This window comes from Nerophis lumbriciformis, linkage group LG15 (genome assembly GCF_033978685.3).
Source record: "Nerophis lumbriciformis linkage group LG15, RoL_Nlum_v2.1, whole genome shotgun sequence".
Lineage (NCBI taxonomy): Eukaryota > Metazoa > Chordata > Actinopteri > Syngnathiformes > Syngnathidae > Nerophis > Nerophis lumbriciformis.
Window position 1 is genome coordinate 45229024 of NC_084562.2, and position 24650 is coordinate 45253673.

Genomic DNA, 24650 nt, shown 5'->3' on the forward strand with positions numbered 1-24650 from the left:
CTCATAAGGACAGTTAACTGCTACATTCAATTTGACTGTTATTTAAACGTAACTCCCTAACCACACATGCAAAATAGGTTAATAAAGCCTAAAACAATGCATCCTTGTGAGTTTTACTTAAAACAAATGAAATTTTAAGGCTTGCAAACACAAAAAGAAGTATTTTACTCATTATGACAGTAATGTTCTTAAAATCCTGAGATAATGCGAAATAAGCAATAATCAATCAATCAATCAATCAATGTTTATTTATATAGCCCTAAATCACAAGTGTCTCAAAGGGCTGCACAAGCCACAACGACATCCTCGGTATAGCCCACATAAGGGCAAGGAAAAACTCACCGCAGTGGGACGTCGATGTGAATGACTATGAGAAACCTTGGAGAGGACCGCATATGTGGGTAACCCCCCCCCCTCTAGGGAGACCGAATGCAATGGATGTCGAGTGGGTCTAACATAATATTGTGAGAGTCCAGTCCATAGTGGATCCAGCATAACAGTAAGAGTCCAGTCCACAGTGGGGTCAGCAGGAAACCATCCCGAGCGGAGACGGGTCAGCAGCGCAGAGATGTTCCCAACCAATATACAGGCGAGCGGTCCACCCCGGGTCCCGACCCCGGACAGCCAGCACCCCATCCATGGCCACCGGATCTGTGTGTCTTCCCCTCCACAAGGGATAGGGGGCAGCAGAGGAGAAAAGAAAAGAAACGGCAGATCAACTGGTCTAAAAAAAGGGGGGCTATTCAAAGGCTAGAGTATACAAATGAGTTTTAAGATGGGACTTAAATGTTTCTACTGAGGTAGCATCTCTAATTGTTACCGGGAGGGCATTCCATAGTGCTGGAGCCCGAATAGAAAACGCTTTACAGCCCGCAGACTTTTGTTGGGCTCTGGGAATCACTAATAAGCCGGAGTTCTTTGAACGTAGATTTCTTGCCGGGACATATGGTACAATACAATCGGTAAGATAGGCTGGAGCTAGACCGTGTAGTATTTTATACGTAAGTAGTAAAACCTTAAAGTCGCATCTTAAGTGCACAGGAAGCCAGTGCAGGTGAGCCAGTATAGGCGTAATATGATCAAACTTTCTTGTTCTTGTCAAAAGTCTAGCAGCCGCATTTTGTACCAACTGTAATTTTTTAATGCTAGACATAGGGAGACCCGAAAATAATACGTTACAGTAATCGAGACGAGACGTAACGAACGCATGAATAATGATCTCAGCGTCGCTAGTGGACAAAATGGAACGAATTTTAGCGATATTACGGAGATGAAAGAAGGCCGTTTTAGTAACACTCTTAATGTGTGACTCAAAGGAGAGAGTTGGGTCGAAGATAATACCCAGATTCTTTACTGAGTCGCTTTGTGTAATTGTTTGGTTGTCAAATGTTAAGGTGGTATTATCAAATAAATGTCGGTGTTTAGCAGGACCGATAATCAGCATTTCCGTTTTCTTAGTGTTGAGTTGCAAGAAGTTAGCAGACATCCATTGTTTAATTTCATTAAGACACGCCTCCAGCTGACTACAATCCGGCGTGTTGGTCAGCTTTAGGGGCATGTAGAGTTGGGTGTCATCAGCATAGCAATGAAAGCTAACACCGTATTTGCGTATGATGTCGCCTAGCGGCAGCATGTAAATACTAAAGAGTGCAGGGCCAAGAACCGAACCTTGGGGGACTCCGCACGTTACCTTAACATAGTCCGAGGTCACATTGTTATGGGAGACGCATTGCATCCTGTCAGTAAGATAGGAGTTAAACCACGACAAGGCTAAGTCTGACATGCCAATACGTGTTTTGATACGCTCTAATAAAATATTATGATCGACGGTATCGAAAGCAGCGCTAAGATCAAGGAGCAGCAACATAGATGACGCATCAGAATCCATCGTTAGCAGTAGATCATTAGTCATTTTTGCGAGGGCTGTCTCCGTAGAGTGATTTGCCCTGAAACCGGATTGAAAAGGTTCACAGAGATTGTGAGACACCAAGTGTTCATTTAGCTGCTGTGCGACAATTTTTTCGAGGATTTTCGAGATAAACGGAAGGTGGGACACCGGCCGGTAGTTTACCATGAGGTCAGGATCGAGGTTAGGTCTTTTGAGCAAAGGATGAATAACCGCTTTTTTGAATGCTAGTGGAACAGTGCCAGAGGAGAGTGATAAGTTTATAATATTTAGCACTGATGGACCTAATAATACAAAAAGCTCCTTAATAAGTTTCCCAGGAAATGGGTCAAGTAAACATGTTGTTTGTTTTGTCCCATTGACACATCTTAACAATTCCTCTAATGTTATTTCATCAAAGAGAGAGAAACTATTTTGGAGGGCGGTATCCTTCGTAGATACAGTCGTATCTGTGTTAATAGAACCCAGTTGTAGCTGCGATGCATTGTCTTTAATCTCCTTTCTAATGAGTTCAATTTTCTTATTAAAGAAATTCATAAAATCATCTGCTGAGTGGGTGGAGCTACTGGGAGGAGTCCCTTGTTGGGTTAGCGATGCTACTGTACTAAACAAAAATTTCGGATCATTTTTGTTGAGGTGGATGAGATTTGAGTAATATTTAGCTTTAGCTAGGGTAAGCATGTGTTTATAAGTTGTTAAACTATCACTCCATGCTTGATGGAAAACCTCAAGTTTAGTAGCGCGCCATTTGCGTTCCAGCTTTCTACATGATAATTTATGGGCTCTAGTTTCTTCTGTAAACCATGGGGTGCGCCTTTTAGGGGCTCTTTATATTTCCTACACCAAACATGCAACATGTCTAATAATGCGTGAAGATATGTATCTCTGTTAGTTTTACTAGAAAAATTATCTTTTGAAAGTTTTGCAAAGAGGCAAGTTAGTTTTTTTAATTCAATATGACAGTATAACTGTCATACCAAATATGAAATATATATAAACATAACTCCAAAATTTAACAAGCATTATGTTTAAAAATGCCTAAAATATTGTATCTATGTGATTTTCACCAGAATCAGGTAATTTGGTAAGGTTTACAAATACAATTTTATTTTTCATAATGACAGTATATCTGCTACATTCAATTTGACTGTTATTTAAACATAACTTCCTAATCACACATGCAAATAGGTTAATAAAGCCTAAAACAATGCATCCTTGTGAGTTTTACTCGAAACATTTGCTATTTTAAGGCTTGCAAACACAAAAAGTAGTTTTTTACTCATTATGACAGTAATGTTCTTAAAATCCTGAGATAATGCGAAATAAGCAATAAAAATGTTTCTCAACATATTTCCTACACCAAACATGCAACATGTCTAATAATGCGTGAAGATATGTAATCTCTGTTAGTTTTACTAGAAAAATTATCTTTTGTAAGTTTTGCAAAGAGGCAAGTTGGTTTTTTTAATTCAATATGACAGTATAACTGTCATACCAAATATGAAATATATATAAACATAACTCCAAAATTGAAAAGGCATTACGTTTAAAAATGCCTAAAATATTGTATCTATATGAGTTTCACCAGAATCAGGTAATTTGGTAGTTTACAATACCATTTTTTTTTTTTTCATAATGACAGTATAACTGCTACATTCAATTTGACTGTTATTTAAAAATAACTTCCTAATCACACATGCAAATAGGTTAATAAAGCCTAAAACAATGCATCCTTGTGAGTTTTACTCGAAACATTTGCTATTTTAAGGCTTGCAAACACAAAAAGTAGTTTTTTACTCATTATGACAGTAATGTTCTTAAAATCCTGAGATAATGCGAAATAAGCAATAAAAATGTTTTTCAACACATTTCCTACACCAAACATGCAACATGTCTAAATGCGTGAAGATATGTATCTCTGTTAGTTTTACTAGAAAAATTATCTTTTGTAAGTTTTGCAAAGAGGCAAGTTAGTTGTTTTAATTCAATATGACAGTATAACTGTCATACCAAATATGAAATATATATAAACATAACTCCAAAATTGAACAAGCATTATGTCTAAAAATGCCTGCAATATTGTATCTATGTGATTTTTACCAGAATCAGGTATTTTTGGTAAGGTTTACAAATACAAAATATAAGTTTTACTCATAATGACAGTATATTGTCACATTCAATCTGACAGTTATTTAAACATGACTCCTAAACCACAAATACAAAATGGCTAATAATGCCTGGAGAAATGTAGCTTTGTGAGTTTTCCTGGAAAAAAAAAAAAATTTATAAGGTTTGTAAAGACACAAATTAGTTTGTTTTTTTTACTTAATATGACAGTTTAACTGTCATACTAAATATGAAAGTTAAATAAACATAACTCCAAAACCAAACTTGCAATACGTCTAAAAATGCCTGTAATATTGAATCTATGTGAGTTTTACCAGAATCAGGTATTTAGGTAAGGTTTACAAATACAAAAATTGGGTTTTTACTCATAATGACAGTATAACTGCCATATTCAAAATAACAGTTATTTATACACAACTCCTAAACCAAGCATGTTAAATGGCTAATAATGCCTTGAGAATTGTATCTTTGTGAATTTTACTAGAAAAAACTATTTTGTAAGGTTTCTAACGACAAAAGTTTTTTTTTTTTTTTTACTCAATATGATGGTATACTGTCAAACTAAATATAAAAGTAATATAAACATCATTCCAAAACCAAACTCTTAAACCAAACTTGCAATCCGTCTTAAACTGCCTGTAATATTGAATCTATATGAGTTTTATCAGAATCAGGTATTTTGGTAAGGTTTACAAAAACAAAAATTAGGTTTTACTCATAGTGACAGTATAACTGCCACACTCAATATGACAGTTAATTAAACATAACTCCTAAAACACAAATGCAAAATGACTAATAATGCCTAGAGAAAGGTATATTTGTGAATTTTACTGGAAAACAATATTTTGTAAGGTTTGTAAAGATACAAATTATTTTTTGTTTTTTACTCAATTTGATGGTATAACTTTCATACTGAATATGAAAGTTATATAAACATAACTCCAATACCAAACTTGCTTTATGTCTAAAAATTCCTGTAATATTGTATCGATGTGGGTTTAACCAGAATCAGGTATTTTGGTAAGGTTTACAAATACAAAAAATAGGTTTTACTCATAATGACAGTATAACTGCCACACTCAATATGACAGTTGTTTAAACATAACTCCTAAACCAAACATGATAAATGGCTAGTTATGCCTGGAGAAATGTATCTTTGTGAGTTTTACTGGGAAAACATTTTTTGTAAGGTTTATAAAAATACAAGTTATTTTTTTTGTACTCAATATGATGGTATAACTGTCATACTAAATATAAAAGTTGTATAAACATAACTCCAAAACCAAACATACATTATGTCTAAAAATGCCTGCAATATTGTATCTATGTGATTTTTACCAGAATCAGGTATTTTTGGTAAGGTTTACAAATACAAACATTAGGTTTTACTCACTATGACAGTATACTGTCACATTCAATCTGACAGTTATTTAAACATACTGTAACTCCTAAACCACAAATACAAAATGGCTCATAATGCCTGGAAAAATTTATCTTTGTGAGTTTTCCTGGAATTTTTTTTTTTATAAGGTTTGTAAAGAAACAAATTAGTTTTTTTTACTTAATATGACAGTTTAACTGTCATACTAAATATGAAAGTTAAATAAACATAACTCCAAAACCAAACTTGCAATACGTCTAAAAATGCCTGTAATATTGAATCTATATGAGTTTTACCAGAATAAGGTATTTTGGTAAGGTTTACAAATACAAAAATTGGGTTTTACTCATAATGACAGTATAACTGCATTATTTGATATGACAGTTATTTAAACATAACTCCTAAACCAAACATGATAAATGGCTAATAATGCCTGGAAAAATGTATATAAACATAACTCCAAAACCAAACATGCATTATGTCTAAAAATGCCTGTAATATTGTATCCATGTGAGTTTTACCAGAATCAGGTATTTTGGTAAGGTTTATAAATACAAAATGTAGGTTTTACTCATAATGACAGTATAACTGCCATATTCAAAATAACAGTTATTTAAACATAACTCCTGAACCAAACATGCTAAATGGCTATTAATGCCTGGAGAAATGTATACAAACATAACTCCAAAACCAAACATGCATTATGTCTAAAAATGCCTTTGGTATTGTATCTATGTGAGTTTTACCAGAATCAGGTTTTTTGGTAAGGTTTACATATACACAAATTTGGTTTTACTCATAATAACAGTATAACTGCCACATTTATAATGACAGTTTTGTAAACATAACTTCTATACCACACATGCAAAATGGTTAATAATGCCTGGAGAAATGTATCTTTGTGATTTTTACTAGAAAATTATTTTGTAAGGTTTGTAAAGACTAAAGTTAGTTGTTTTTTTTACTCAATATGATGGTATATCTGTCATACTAAATATGAAAGTTATATAAACATAATTCCAAAACCAAACTCCTAAACCAAACTTGCAATCTGTCTTAAACTGCCTGTAATATTGAATCTATGTGAGTTTTACCAGAATCAGGTATTTTGGTAAGGTTTACAAATACAAAACTTGGGTTTTACTCATAATGACAGTATAACTGCAACATTTGATATGACAGTTATTTAAACATAACTCCTAATCCAAACATGATAAATGGCTAATAATGCCTGGAGAAATGTATCATGGTGAGTTTTACTGGAAACAAATAATTTGTAAGGTTTATAAGACACAAGTTAGTTTTTTTGTTTAATATGATGGTATAACTGTCATACTAAATATGAAAGTTATATAAACATAACTCCAAAACCAAACATGCATTATGTCTTAAAATGCCTGTAATATTGTATCTATGTGAGTTTTACCAGAATCAGGTATTTTGGTTAAGGTTGACAAATACAAAAATTTGGTTTTACTCATAATGACAGTATAACTGCCACATTGACTGCCACCAAACATTATGTCTAAAAATGCTTATAATTTTGTATCTATGTGAGTTTTACTAGAATCAGTTGTTTTTGTAAGGTTTACAAATACAAAATATTAGTTTTACTCATAATGACACTATACTGTCACAATTAATCCGACAAAATGGCTAATAATGCCTTGAGGAATGTATCTTTGTGAGTTTTACTGGAAAAAAATATTTTGTAAGGTTTGTAAAGACACAAGTTAGTTTTTTTTTTACACAATTTAACAGTATAGCTGTCATACTATAAATGAAAGTTATATAAACATAATTCCAAAACCAAATATGCAATCCGTCTAAAAATGCCTGTAATATTGAATATATGTGAGTTTTATCAGAATCAGGTATTTTGGTAAGGTTTACGAAAACAAAAATTAGGTTTTACTCATAGTGACAACATAACTGCCACACTCAGTATGACAGTTAATTAAACATAACTCCTAAAACACAAATGCAAAATGACTACTATTGCCTAGGGAAATGTATATTTGTTAATTTTACTGGAAAATAATAATTTGTAAGGTTTGTAAATATACAAATTAGTTTTTTTTTTACTCAATATATAATGGTATAACTGTCATACTAAATATGAAAGTTATATAAACATAACTCCAAAACCAAACATGCTTTATGTCTAAAAATTCCTGTAATATTGTATTGATGTGGGTTTTACCAGAATCAGGTATTTTGGTAAGGTTTACAAATACAAAACATAGGTTTTACTCATAATGACAGTATAACTGCCACACTCAATATGACAGTTATTTAAACATAACTCCTAAACCAAACATGATAAATGACTAATTATGCCTGGAGAAATGTATCTTTGTGAGTTTTACTGGGAACATTTTTTTTTTAAGGTTTATAAAGACACAAGTTATTTTTTTTTTTACTCAATATGATGGTATAACTGTCATACTAAATATGAAAGTTATATGATTATAACTCCAAAAACAAACATGAATTTTGTCCAAAATTACCTGTAATATTGTATCTATGTGAGTTTTACCAGAATCAGGTATTTTGGTAAGGTTTACAAATACAAAAAATAGGTTTTACTCACTATGACAGTATACTGTCACATTCAATCTGACAGTTATTTGAACATATTGTAACTCCTAAACCACAAATACAAAATGGCTAATAATGCCTGGAGAAATGTATCTTTGTGAGTTTTCCTGGAAAAAAAAAAAAAATGTACAAGGTTTGTAAAGGAACAAGTTAGTTTTTTTACTTAATATGACAGTAAAACTGTCATACTAAATATGAAAGTTAAATAAACATAAATCAAATCAAATCAAATCAACTTTATTTATAAAGCACATTTAAAATTTACCACAGGGGTAGCCAAAGTGCTGTACAATGAACAGGTTAAAAGATAAAACGAGTACCGAGCAAACACAACACAACACAAACAGAATACGATAAAAAATAAATAATTAAAATAGAATTAATAAAAACATAAAAACATAAAAACAGGATCACAGCAGGTGTATTATGGGGCGCCATTGCAGGATGGATATCACTCAGCGTTAAAAGCCATGGAATAAAAGTATGTTTTTAAGAGAGATTTAAAAACAGGAAGAGAGGAAGCTTGTCTAACACTCAGGTGTAGGTCGTTCCAGAGCTTGGGAGCAGCAACGGCGAAAGCTCTGTCACCTCTAAGCTTCAGCCTTGTGTCAGGGACCGTCAACAGCAGCTGATCGGCTGCAAACTCCAAAACCAAACTTGCAATACGTCTAAAAATGCCTGGAATATTGAATCTATGTGAGTTTTACCAGAATCAGGTATTTTGGTAAGGTTTACAAATACAAAACCTGGGTTTTACTCATAATGACAGTATAACTGCATTATTTGATATGACAGTTATTTAAACATAACTCCTAAACCAAACATGATAAATGGCTAATAATGCCTGGAAAAATGTATATAAACATAACTCCAAAACCAAACATGCATTATGTCTAAAAATGCCTGTAATATTGTATCTATGAGAGTTTTACCAGAATCAGGAATTTTGGTAAGGTTTATAAATACAAAAATTAGGTTTTACTCATAATGACAGTATAACTGCCACCCTCAATATGACGGTTATGTAAACATAACTCCTAAACCACACATGAAAAATGGCTAATAATGCCTGGAGAAATGTATCTTTGTGAGTTTTACAGGAAAAAAAATATTTTGTAAGGTTTGATAAGACACAAAATAGTTTTTTTTTATTCAATATGTTTGTATAACTGTCATAATAAATGTAAAAGTTATATAAACATAACTCCAATACCAAACATGCAATCGTCTAAAAATGCCTGTAATATTGAATCTATGTGAGTTTTACTAGAATCAGGTATTTTGTTAAGGTTTACAAATACAAAAATTAGGTTTTACTCACTATGACAGTATACTGTCACTTTCAATCTGACTGTTATTTAAACACAAATTCTAAACCACAGATGCAAAATGGCTAATAATAACTGGAGAAATGTATTTTTGTGAGTTTTACTGGAAGAAAAATATTTTGTAAGGTTTGTATAGACACAAGTTAGTTTTTTTTACTCAATATGATGGAAACATGCTTTATGTCTAAAAAAAATCCTGTAATATTTTATCCATGTGAGTTTTATCAGAATCAGTTATTTTGGTAATTTTACAAATACAAAAAATAGGTTTTACTCATAATGACAGTATATCTCCCACACTCAATATGACAGTTATTTAAACATAATTCTAAACCAAACATAGTTATTGGCTAATAACGCTTGGAGAAATGTATATTTGTGAGTTTTACTGGAAAAACATTTTTTTTAAGGTTTATAAAGACACAAGTTAGTTTTTTTTACTCAATATGACAGTATAACTGTAATATTAAATGTAAAAAATATATAAACATGACTCCAAAACCAAACATGCATTATGTTTAAAAATGCCTGTCATTTTGTATCCATGCGAGTTTTACTAAAATCAATTGTTGTAGTAAGGTTTGCAACTACAAATTATTGGTTTTACTCACCATGATAGTATACTGTCACATTCAATTTGACAGTTATTTAAACATAACTACAAAACCACACATGCAAAATGGCTATAATGCCTGGAGAAATGTATCTTTGTGAGATTACTGGAAAAACATATTTTGTAAGGTTTGTAAAGAAACAATTTAGTTTTTTTTACTTAATATGATGAGATGGCGACTTTTCCAGGGTGTACCCCGCCTTCCGCCCGATTGTCGCTGAGATAGGCTCCAGCGCCCCCCGCAACCCCGAAGGGAATAAGCGGTAGAAAATGGATGGATGGATGGACAGTATAACTGTCATACTAAATGTAAAAGTAGTATAAACATAACTCCAAAACCAAACATGCATTATGTCTAAAAATGCCTGTAATATTGTATCGATGTGAGTTTTACTAGAATCAGTTGTTTTTTTGTAAGGTTTACAAATACAAAAAATAGGTTTTACTCATAATGACAGTATAACTGCCACACTCAATATGACAGTTGTTTAAACATAACTCCTAAACCAAACATGATAAATGGCTAGTTATGCCTGGAGAAATGTATCTTTGTGAGTTTTACTGGGAAAACATTTTTTGTAAGGTTTATAAAAATACAAGTTATTTTTTTTGTACTCAATATGATGGTATAACTGTCATACTAAATATAAATGTTGTATAAACATAACTCCAAAACCAAACATGCATTATGTCTAAAAATGCCTGCAATATTGTATCTATGTGATTTTTACCAGAATCAGGTATTTTTGGTAAGGTTTACAAATACAAACATTAGGTTTTACTCACTATGACAGTATACTGTCACATTCAATCTGACAGTTATTTAAACATACTGTAACTCCTAAACCACAAATACAAAATGGCTCATAATGCCTGGAAAAATTTATCTTTGTGAGTTTTCCTGGAATTTTTTTTTTTATAAGGTTTGTAAAGAAACAAATTAGTTTTTTTTACTTAATATGACAGTTTAACTGTCATACTAAAGATGAAAGTTAAATAAACATAACTCCAAAACCAAACTTGCAATACGTCTAAAAATGCCTGTAATATTGAATCTATAAGAGTTTTACCAGAATAAGGTATTTTGGTAAGGTTTACAAATACAAAAATTGGGTTTTACTCATAATGACAGTATAACTGCATTATTTGATATGACAGTTATTTAAACATAACTCCTAAACCAAACATGATAAATGGCTAATAATGCCTGGAAAAATGTATATAAACATAACTCCAAAACCAAACATGCATTATGTCTAAAAATGCCTGTAATATTGTATCTATGTGAGTTTTACCAGAATCAGGTATTTTGGTAAGGTTTATAAATACAAAATGTAGGTTTTACTCATAATGACAGTATAACTGCCATATTCAAAATAACAGTTATTTAAACATAACTCCTGAACCAAAAAGGCTAAATGGCTATTAATGCCTGGAGAAATGTATACAAACATAACTCCAAAACCAAACATGCATTATGTCTAAAAATGCCTTTAGTATTGTATCTATGTGAGTTTTACCAGAATCAGGTACTTTGGTAAGGTTGAAAAATACAAAAATTAGGTTTTACTCATAATGACAGTATAACTGCCACATTGACTGCCACCAAACATGCATGATGTCTAAAAATGCCTATAATTTTGTATCCATGTGAGTTTTACTAGAATCAGTTGTTTTTGTAAGGTTTACAAATACAAAATATTAGTTTTACTCATAATGAGTAATACTCATAAACTGCCATATTCAAAATAACAGTTATTTAAACATACCGTATTTTCCGCACTATAAGGCGCACCTAAAAACCACAATTTTTCTCAAAAGCTGACAGTGCGCCTAATAACCCGGTGCGCTTTATTACGATTCATTTTCATAAAGTTTCGGTCTCGCAACTTCGGTAAACAGCCGCCATCTTTTTTCCCGGTAGAACAGGAAGCGCTTCTTCTTCTACGCAAGCAACCGCCAAGGAAAGCACCCGCCCCCATAGAACAGGAAGCGCTTCACCCGCCCCCATAGAACAGGAAGCGCTTCACCCGCCCCCGGAAGAAGAAGAAAAAACGCGCGGATATCACCGTACGTTTCATTTCCTGTTTACATCTGTAAAGACCACAAAATGGCTCCTACTAAACGATCCGGGTCATAAAAAGACGCAATCTCTCCATCCGCACACGGATTACTACCGTATTTCACAGCAACTGAACCGCACTGTGGAACGGGAGCACGTACGGTGAATATTCGCTCCACAGGGAATGAGAAGTCATCCTTCACTGTGGTTCTAGCTTGCCATGCTAACTTCCACTCATGGTGATATTCAAAAGGAAGACCTTGCCAAAAGAGACCTTTCCAGCCGGCGTCATCATAAAAGCTAACTCGAAGGGATGGATGGATGAAGAAAAGATGAGCGAGTGGTTAAGGGAAGTTTACGCGAAGCGGCCGGGTGTCTTTTTTCACGCTGCTCTGTCCATGTTGATATATGACTCTATGCGCGCCCACATCACAGATGGTGTCAAAAAACAAGTGAAGCACACAAATACAACACTCGCCGTCATTCCGGGTGGATTAACCAAAGAACTCCAACCGCTGGATATTGGTGTCAACAGGGCATTCAAATCACTAAGACGGGCAGACAACGCCGGACAACATACGCCAACATCTGCCAGTGGATTGTAAATGCCTGGGCAGATATTTCTGTCACAAATGTGGTCCGAGCTTTCCGGAAGGCAGGATTCACAGAACTGCTGCACAACAACAGCGACACTGAATCCGATGATTTCGAAGAGACGGAGCCGGCCATTTTGGAAGCCACGCTAGCGCAACTTTTCAATTCGGACACCGAAGACGAAGAATTCGAAGGATTTACCGGTACGAATGAAGAATAACTTCAGAAAGTGAGCGCTATGTTTATTTTGTGTGTTGTGTGTTGTGACATTAACGTTCGAGCAACATTACCGGTATGTTGCTATTGCTCTACACCATTTTGAATTTTACTATGTTTGTGATTGCACATTTGTACATTTTGGGACAGAGTTGTTAGAACGCTGGTTTTCAATATATTATTAAAGTTTGACTGAACTATCTGACTGTTTTTTTGACATTCACTTTAGCGCAGCGTTTTTTTGACATTCACTTTAGCGCAGCGTAGGCGCGGCTTTTAGTCCGGGGCGGCTTATTGGTGGACAAAATTATGAAATATGTAATTCATAGAAGGTGCGGCTAATAATCCGGTGCGCCTTATAGTGCGGAAAATACGGTAACTCCTGAACCAAACATGCTAAATGGCTATTAATGCCTGGAGAAATGTATACAAACATAACTCCAAAACCAAACATGCATTATGTCTAAAAATGCCTTTGGTATTGTATCTATGTGAGTTTTACCAGAATCAGGTATTTTGGTAAGGTTTACATATACACAAATTTGGTTTTACTCATAATAACAGTATAACTGCCACATTTATAATGACAGTTTTGTAAACATAACTTCTATACCACACATGCAAAATGGTAAATAATGCCTGGAGAAATGTATCTTTGTGATTTTTACTAGAAAATTATTTTGTAAGGTTTTTAAAGACTAAAGTTAGTTGTTTTTTTTACTCAATATGATGGTATAACTGTCATACTAAATATGAAAGTTATATAAACATAATTCCAAAACCAAACTCCTAAACCAAACTTGCAATCTGTCTTAAACTGCCTGTAATATTGAATCTATGTGAGTTTTACCAGAATCAGGTATTTTGGTAAGGTTTACAAATACAAAACTTGGGTTTTACTCATAATGACAGTATAACTGCAACATTTGATATGACAGTTATTTAAACATAACTCCTAATCCAAACATGATAAATGGCTAATAATGCCTGGAGAAATGTATCATGGTGAGTTTTACTGGAAACAAATAATTTGTAAGGTTTATAAGACACAAGTTAGTTTTTTTGTTTAATATGATGGTATAACTGTCATACTAAATATGAAAGTTATATAAACATAACTCCAAAACCAAACATGCATTATGTCTTAAAATGCCTGTAATATTGTATCTATGTGAGTTTTACCAGAATCAGGTATTTTGGTTAAGGTTGACAAATACAAAAATTTGGTTTTACTCATAATGACAGTATAACTGCCACATTGACTGCCACCAAACATTATGTCTAAAAATGCTTATAATTTTGTATCTATGTGAGTTTTACTAGAATCAGTTGTTTTTGTAAGGTTTACAAATACAAAATATTAGTTTTACTCATAATGACACTATACTGTCACAATTAATCCGACAAAATGGCTAATAATGCCTTGAGGAATGTATCTTTGTGAGTTTTACTGGAAAAAAATATTTTGTAAGGTTTGTAAAGACACAAGTTAGTTTTTTTTTTACACAATTTAACAGTATAGCTGTCATACTATAAATGAAAGTTATATAAACATAATTCCAAAACCAAATATGCAATCCGTCTAAAAATGCCTGTAATATTGAATATATGTGAGTTTTATCAGAATCAGGTATTTTGGTAAGGTTTACGAAAACAAAAATTAGGTTTTACTCATAGTGACAACATAACTGCCACACTCAGTATGACAGTTAATTAAACATAACTCCTAAAACACAAATGCAAATTGACTACTATTGCCTAATGTATCTTTGTGAGTTTTACTAGGACAAATATTTTGTAAGGTTTGTAAAGACACACGTTAGTTTTTTTTTACTAAATATGACAGTATAACTGTCATACTACATGCAAAAAATATTTCAATATTTCAATCCGTCTAAAAATGTCTGTAATATTGAATCTATGTGAGTTTTACCAAAATGAGGTATTTTGGTAAGGTTGACAAATAAAAAAAAATAGGTTTTACTGATAGTGACATTATAAGTGCCACACTCAATATGACTGTTATTTAAACATAACTCCTAAACCAAACATGCTAAATGGCTAATAATGCCTAGAGAAAGGAATCTTTGTGACTTTTACTGAAAAAAAAATAATTTGTAAGGTTTATAAAGACACAAGTTAGTTTTTTTACTCAATATGATGGATAACTGTCATACTAAGTATAAAAGTTATATAAACATAACTCCAAAACCAAACATGCATTTTGTCTGAAAATTATTGTTATATTGTATCTATGTGAGTTTAACCAGAATCAGGTATTTTGGTAAGGTTTACATATACAATAATTAGGTTTTACTCATAATGACAGTATAACTGCCTCATTCAAAATGACAGTTATGTAAACATAACTCCTAAACCACTCATGCAAAATGGTTAATAATGCCTGAAAAAATAGTTTTTTTTACTCAATATGACAGTAATACTGTCATACTAAATGTGAAAGTTATATAAATATATCTCCAAAACCAAACATGCATTATGTCTAAAAATGCCTGTAATATTGTATCCATGTGAGTTTCACTAGAATAAGTTGTTTTTGTAAGTTTTGCAAATACAAAATAATGGTTTTACTCACTATGACAGTATACTGTCACATTCAATCTGACAGTTATGTAAACATAACTCCTAAACCACACATGCAAAATGGCTAATAATGCCTGGAGAAATGTATCTTAGTGAGTTTTACTAGGACAAATATTTTGTAAGGTTTGTAAAGACACACGTTAGTTTTTTTTACTAAATATGACAGTATAACTGTCATACTACATGCAAAAAATATATAAACATGACTCCAAAACCAAACTTTCAATCCGTCTAAAAATGTCTGTAATATTGAATCTATGTGAGTTTTACCAAAATGAGGTATTTTGGTAAGGTTGACAAATAAAAAAAATAGGTTTTACTGATAGTGACATTATAAGTGCCACACTCAATATGACTGTTATTTAAACATAACTCCTAAACCAAACATGCTAAATGGCAAATAATGCCTGGAGAAATGTATCTTTGTGAGTTTTAATGGGAAAAAAATATATTTTGTAAGGTTTGTAAAGACACAAGTTAGTTCTTTTTTACTTAATATGACAATATAAATGTCATACTAAATATTAAAGTTATATAAACATAACTCCAAAACCAAACATGCATTCCGTCTAAAAATGCCTGTAATATTGAATCTATGTTAGTTTTATTAGAATCAGGTATTTTGGTAAGGTTTACAAATACAAAAATTTGGTTTTACTCATAATGACGGATAACTGCCACATTCAAAATGACAGTTATTTAAACATAATTTCCTAACCACACATGCAAAAATGCTAATAATCCCTAAAACAATGCATCCTTGTGAGTTTTACTCGAACATATGCTTTTTTAAGGCTTGCAATTACAAAAAGTAGTTGTTTACTCAATATGACAGCAATGTTCTTAAAATCCTCTAATAATGCGGAAAAAGCAATACAAATGTTTTTCAACATAATTCCTAAACCAAACATGAAAAATTTCTAATAAAGCCTGTAGACATGTGTCTTTGTTAGTTTTACTAGGAAAAATATATTTTGTAAGGTTTGCAAATTTGAAAGTTAGTTTTTTTAATTCAATATGACTGTATAACTTTCATACTAAATATGAAAGTTACATAATTCCAAAACTAAACATGCATTATGTTTAAAAATGCCTAAAATATTGTATCTATGTGAGTTTTACCAGAATCAGGTAATTTAATAAGGTTTACAAATACAAAAATTAGGTTTTACTCATAATGACAGTATAACTTCTCTAATCAATTTGACATTTATTTAAATATAACTTCCTAACCACACATGCAAAATGGCTAATAAAGCCTAAAACAATGCATCCTTGTGAGTTTTACTCGAAACATATGCTTTTTTAAGGCTTGCAATTACAAAAAGTAGTTTTTTTGCTCAATATGACAGTGATGTTTTTAAAATCCAGATATAATGCGAAAAAATCAAAAAAAGAGTTTTTCAACATAATTCCCAAACCAAACATGCATTATATCTTAAAATGCCTATAATATTGTATCCAAGTGAGTTTTAGTAGAATCATTTGTTTTTGTAAGGTTTACAAATACAAAATTTTGGTTTTACTCACTATGACAGTATACTGTCAATTTCAATCTGACTGTTATTTAAACATAAATTCTAAACCACAGATGCAAAATGGCTAATAATGCCTGGAGAAATGTATTTTTTTGAGTTTTACTGGAAAAAAATATATTTTGTAAGGTTTGTTTGGACAAAAGTTAGTTTTTTTTACTCAATATGATGGTATAAATTTGAAAGTTATATAAACATAACTTCAAAACCAAACATGCAATCCATCTAAAAATGCCTGTAATATTGAATCTATGTGAGTTTTAACAGAATCAGGTATTTTGGTAGGGTTTACAAATACAAAAATTACATTTTACTCATAATGACAATAGTATAACTGCCACGTTCAAAATGACAGTTATTTAAACATAACTCCTAAAACAAAAATGCTAAATGGCTAATAATGACTGAAGAAATGCATCTTTGTGAGTTTTACTGGAAAAAAATAAAATATTTTGTAAGGTTTGTAAAGACACGTTAGTTTTTTTTTTTACTCCAAATGAAAGTATAACTGTCATACTAAATGTAAAATGTATATAAACAAAACTCCAAAACCAAACATGCATTATGTCTAAAAATGCCTGTAACATTGTATCCATGTGAGTTTTACTGGAATCAGTTGTTTTTTTAAGGTTTGCAAATACAAAATATTGGTTTTACTCACTATGACAGTATGTTGTCACATTCAATCTGACAGTTATTTAAACATAACTCCTAAATCACACATACAAAATGACTAATAATGCCTGGAGAAATGTATCTTTGTGAGTTTTACTGAAAAAATATATATATATTTTGTAAGGTTTTTAAAGACACAAGTTAGTTTTTCTTTTACTCAATATGACAGTATAACTGTCATACTAAATATGAAAGTTATTTAAACATAACTCCAAAACCAAACATGCATTATGTCTAAAAATGCCTGTAATATTGTATCTATGTGAGTTTTACTACAATCAGGTATTTTGGTGAGGTTTACATATACAAAAGGTTTTACTCATAATGACAGTATAACTGCCACACTCAATAATGCAGTTATTTAAATATAACTCCTAAACCACACATGCTAAATGGCTAATAATGCTTGGAAAATTTTACTGGAAAAAAAAAAGTAAGGTTTGTAAAGACACAAGTTATTTTTTTTACTCAATATGACATTATTACTGTCATACTAAATGTAAAAGTTATATAAACCTAACTCCAAAACCAAACATTCATTTATCATGTTTGGTTTAGGAGTTATGTTTAAATAACTGTCATATTGAGTGTGGCAGTTATACTGTCATTATGAGTAAAACCTATTTTTTGTATTTGTAAACCTTACCAAAATACCTGATTCTGGTAAAACCCACATCGATACAATATTACAGGAATTTTTAGACATAAAGCATGTTTGGTTTTGGAGTTATGTTTATATAACTTTCATATTTAGTATGACAGTTATACCATTATATATTGAGTAAAAAAAAAACTATTTTGTATCTTTACAAACCTTACAAAATATTGTTTTCCAGTAAAATTCACAAATATACACTTCTCTAGGCATTAGTATGCCTGGAGAAATGTATCTTTGTGAGTTTTACTGGGAAAAAAAAAAATGTAAGGTTTATAAAGACACAAGTTATTTTTTTTTTACTCAATATGATGGTATAACTGTCATACTAAATATGAAAGTTGTATAAACATAACTCCAAAACCAAACATGCATTATGTCTAAAAATGCCTGCAATATTGTATCTATGTGATTTTTACCAGAATCAGGTATTTTTGGTAAGGTTTACAAATACAAAAATTATGTTTTACTCACTATGACAGTATACTGTCACATTCAATCTGACAGTTATTTAAACATACTGTAACTCCTAAACCACAAATACAAAACGGCTAATAATGCCTGGAGAAATGTATCTTTGTGAGTTTTCCTGGAAAAAAAAAAAAAATTCATGAGGTTTGTAAAGACACAAGTTAGTGTTTTTTTTTTTACTTATTATGACAGTAAAACTGTCATTCTAAATATGAAAGTTAAATAAACATAACTCCAAACCAAACTTGTAATACATCTAAAAATGCCTGTATTATTGAATCTATGAGAGTTTTACCAGAATCAGGTATTTTGGTAAGGTTTACAAATACAAAAATTGGGTTTTACTCATAATGACAGTACAACTGCCATATTCAAAATAACAGTTATTTAAACATAACGCCTAAACCAAACATGCTATATAGCTAATAATGCCTGGAGAAATGTATCTTTGTGAGTTTTACTAGAAAACAATATTTTGTAAGGTTTGTAAAGACAAAAGTTTTTTTTTTTTTTTTTTACTCAATATGATGGTATAACTGTCAAACTAAATATAAAAGTAATATAAACATCATTCCAAAACCAAACTCCTAAACCAAACTTGCAATCCGTCTTAAACTGCCTGTAATATTAAATCTATATGAGTTTTACCAGAATCAGGTATTTTGGTAAGGTTTACAAATACAAAACTTGGGTTTGACTCATAATGACAGTATAACTGCATTATTTGATATGACAGTTATTTAAACATAACTCCTAAACCAAACATGATAAATAGCTAATAATGTCTGGAAAAATGTATATAAACATAACTCCAAAACCAAACATGCATTATGTCTAAAAATGCCTGTAATATTGTATCTATGCAAGTTTTACCAGAATCAGGAATTTTGGTAAGGTTTATAAATACAAAAATGAGGTTTTACTCATAATGACAGTATAACTGCCACCCTCAATATGGCAGTTATGTTAACATAACTCCTAAACCACACATGCAAAATGGTTAATAATGCCTGGAGAAATGTATCTTTGTGAGTTTTACTGGGGAAAAAAATATATTTTGTAAGGTTTGTAAAGACACAAGTTAGTTCTTTTTTACTTAATATGACAATATAAATGTTATACGAAATATTAAAGTTATATAAACATAACTCCAAAACCAAACATGCAATCCGTCTAAAAATGCCTGTAATATTGAATGTATGTGAGTTTTATTAGAATCAGGTATTTTGGTAAGGTTTAGAAATACAAAAATTAGGTTTTACTCATAATGACGGATAACTGCCACATTCAAAATGACAGTTATTTAAACATAACTTCCTAACCACACATGCAAAAATGCTAATAATGCCTAAAACAATGCATCCTTGTGAGTTTTACTCGAACATATGCTTTTTTAAGGCTTGCAATTACAAAAAGTAGTTGTTTACTCAATATGACAGCAATGTTCGTAAAATCCTCTAATTATGCGGAAAAAGCAATACAAATGTTTTTCAACATAATTCCTAAACCAAACATGCAAAATTTCTCATAAAGCCTGTAAGCCTGTAAGGCGCACCCCATGGTTTACAGAAGAAACCAGAGCTCATAAATCATCATGTAGAAAGTTGGAAAGCAAATGGCGCGCGACCAAGCTTGAGGTTTTCCATCAAGCATGGAGTGATAGTTTAATATTGTATAAACGCATGCTTACCTTAGCTAAAGCTAAATATTACTCAAATCTCATCCGCCTCAACAAAAACGACCCTAAATTTTTGTTTAGTACAGTAGCATCGCTAACCCAACAAGTGACTCCTCCCAATAGCTCCACCCACTCGGCAGATGACTTTATGAATTTCTTTAATAAGAAAATTGAACTCATTAGAAAGGAGATTAAAGACAACGCATCCCAGCTACAACTGGGTTCTATGAACACAGATACAACAGTATCTACGACGGATACTGCAATACAAAATAGTCTCTCTCTTTTTGATGAAATAACATTAGAGGAACTATTACAGCGTGTAAGTGGGATAAAACAAACAACATGTTTACTTGACCCACTTCCTGGGAAACTTATCAAGGAGCTTTTTGTATTATTAGGTCCATCAGTGCTAAATATTATAAACTTATCACTTTCCTCTGGCACTGTTCCCCTAGCATTCAAGAAAGCGGTTATTCATCCTCTGCTCAAAAGACCTAACCTTGATCCTGACCTCATGGTAAACTACCGACCGGTGTCCCACCTTCCCTTTATTTCGAAAATCCCCGAAAAAATTGTCGCACAGCAGCTAAATGAACACTTAGTGTCTAACAATCTCTGTGAACCTTTTCAATCCGGTTTCAGGGCAAATCACTCTACGGAGACAGCCCTCGCAAAAATGACTAATGATCTACTGCTAACGATGGATTCTGATGCGTCATCTATGTTGCTGCTTCTTGATCTTAGCGCTGCTTTCGATACCGTCGATCATAGTATTTTATTAGAGCGTATCAAAACACGTATTGGTATGTCAGACTTAGCTTTGTCGTGGTTTAACTCTTATCTTACTGACAGGATGCAATGCGTCTCCCATAATAATGTGACCTCGGACTATGTTAAGGTAACGTGAGGAGTTCCTCAGGGTTCGGTTCTTGGCCCTGCACTCTTTAGCATTTACATGCTGCCGCTAGGCGACATCATACGCAAATACGGTGTTAGCTTTCATTGTTATGGTGATGACACCCAACTCTACATGCCCCTAAAGCTGACCAACACGCTGGATTGTAGTCAGCTGGAGGCGTGTCTTAATGAAATTAAACAATGGATGTCCGCTAACTTCTTGCAACTCAACGCCAAGAAAACGGAAATGCTGATTATCGGTCCTGCTAAACACCGACATTTATTTAATAATACCACTTTAACATTTGACAACCAAACAATTACACAAGGCGAATCAGTAAAGAATCTGGGTACCGTATTTTCCGCACTATAAGGCGCACCTAAAAACCACAATTTTTCTCAAAAGCTGACAGTGCGCCTAATAACCCGGTGCGCTTTATTACGATTCATTTTCATAAAGTTTCGGTCTCGCAACTTCGGTAAACAGCCGCCATCTTTTTTCCCGGTAGAACAGGAAGCGCTTCTTCTTCTACGCAAGCAACCGCCAAGGAAAGCACCCGCCCCCATAGAACAGGAAGCGCTTCACCCGCCCCCATAGAAAAGGAAGCGCTTCACCCGCCCCCGGAAGAAGAAGAAAAAACGCGCGGATATCACCGTACGTTTCATTTCCTGTTTACATCTGTAAAGACCACAAAATGGCTCCTAATAAGCGATCCGGTTCATAAAAAGACGCAATCTCTCCATCCGCACACGGATTACTACCGTATTTCACAGCAACTGATATTCCTGTGAACCGCACTGTGGAACGGGAGCACGTACGGTGAATATTCGCACCACAGGGAATGAAGTCATCCTTCACTGTGGTTCTAGCTTGCCATGCTAACTTCCACTCATGGTGATATTCAAAAGGAAGACCTTGCCAAAAGAGACCTTTCCAGCCGGCGTCATCATAAAAGCTAACTCGAAGGGATGGATGGATGAAGAAAAGATGAGCGAGTGGTTAAGGGAAGTTTACGCGAAGAGGCCGGGTGGCTTTTTTCACACAGCTCCGAAGGCGAACACACCTTCACTAAGACGGGCAGACAGCCTCGGACGACATACGCCAACATTTGCCAGTGGATCGTAAATGCTTGGGCAGATATTTCGGTCACAACTGTGGTCCGAGCTTTCCGGAAGGCAGGATTCACAGAACAACAGCGACACTGACTCCCGATGACTTCTACGAGACGGAACCGGCCATTTTGGATCCCGTATTCGCCCAACTTTTCAATTCGGACACCGAAGACGAAGAATTCGAAGGATTTACGAATGAAGAATAACTTCAGAAGGTGAGCGCTATGTTTATTTTGTGTGTTGTGACATTAACGTTAAAGCAACATTATGTTGCTATTGTTCTACACCATTTTGAATTTTACTATGTTTGTGATTGCACATTTGCGTACATTTTGGGACAGAGTTGTTAGAACGCTGGTTTTCAATATATTATTAAAGTTTGACTGAACTATCTGACTGTTTTTTTGACATTCACTTTAGCGCAGCGTTTTTTTGACATTCACTTTAGCGCAGCGTAGGCGCGGCTTTTAGTCCGGGGCGGCTTATTGGTGGACAAAATTATGAAATATGTAATTCATAGAAGGTGCGGCTAATAATCCGGTGCGCCTTATAGTGCGGAAAATACGGTATTATTTTCGACCCAACTCTCTCCTTTTAGTCACACATTAAGAGTGTTACTAAAACGGCCTTCTTTCATCTCCGCAATATCGCTAAAATTCGTTGTATTTTATCCACTAGCGACGCTGAGATCATTATTCATGCATTCGTTACGTCTCGTCTCGACTACTGTAACGTATTATTTTCGGGTTTCCCTATGTCTAGCATTAAAAGATTACAATTGGTACAAAATGCGGCTGCTAGACTTTTGACAAGAACAAGAAAGTTTGATCATATTACGCCTATACTGGCTCACCTGCACTGGCTTCCTGTGCACTTAAGATGTGACTTTAAGGTTTTACTACTTACGTATAAAATACTACATGGTCTAGCTCCGTCCTATCTTGTCGATTGCATTGTACCATATGTCCCGGCAAGAAATTTGCGTTCAAAGAACTCCGGCTTATTAGTGATTCCCAGAGCCCAAAAAAAGTCTGCGGGCTATAGAGCGTTTTCTATTCGGGCTCCAGTACTATGGAATGCCCTCCCGGTAACAATTAGAGATGCTACCTCAGTAGAAGCATTTAAGTCCCATCTTAAAACTCATTTGTATACTCTAGCCTTTAAATAGCCCCCCTGTTAGACCAGTTGATCTGCCGTTTCTTTTCTTTTCTCCTCTGCTCCCCTTTTCCTTGGGGGGGGGGGGGGGGGGGGGGCACAGGTCCGGTGGCCATGGATGAAGTGCTGGCTGAACCCGGGGTGGACCGCTCGCCTGTGCATCGGCTGAGAACATCTCTGCGCTGCTGACCCGTCTCCGCTCGGGATGGTGTCCTGCTGGCCCCACTATGGACTGGACTCTTACTATTATGTTGGATCCACTATGGACTGGACTCTCACAATATTATGTCAGACCCACTCAACATCCATTGCTTTCGGTCTCCCCTAGAGAGGGGGGGGGGGGGGGGTACCCACATATGCGGTCCTCTCCAAGGTTTCTCATAGTCATTTACATCGACGTCCCACTGGGGTGAGTTTTTCCTTGCCCTTATGTGGGCTTTGTACCGAGGATGTCGTTGTGGCTTGTGCAGCCCTTTGAGACACTTGTGATTTAGGGCTATATAAATAAAGATTGATTGATTGATTGATTGACATGTGTCTTTGTTAGTTTTAATAGGAAAAATATATTTTGTAAGGTTTGCAAAGTTGCAAGTTAGTTTTTTTAATTCAATATGACTGTAAAACTTTCATACTAAATATGAAAGTTACATAATTCCAAAACTAAACATGCATTATGTTTAAAAATGCCTAAAATTCTTTATCTATGTGAGTTTTACCAGAATCAGGTAATTTGGTAAGGTTTACAAATACAAAAATTAGGTTTTACTCATAATGACAGTATAACTTCTCTAATCAATTTGACATTTATTTAAACATAACTTCCTAACCACACATGCAAAAAGGCTAATAAAGCCTAAAACAATGCATCCTTGTGAGTTTTACTCGAAACATATGCTTTTTTAAGGCTTGCGATTACAAAAAGTAGTTTTTTTGCTCAATAGTGATGTTTTTAAAATCCTGATATAATGCGAAAAAAGCAATAAAAGAGTTTTTCAACATAATTCCTAAACCAAACATGCATTGTGTCTTAAAATGC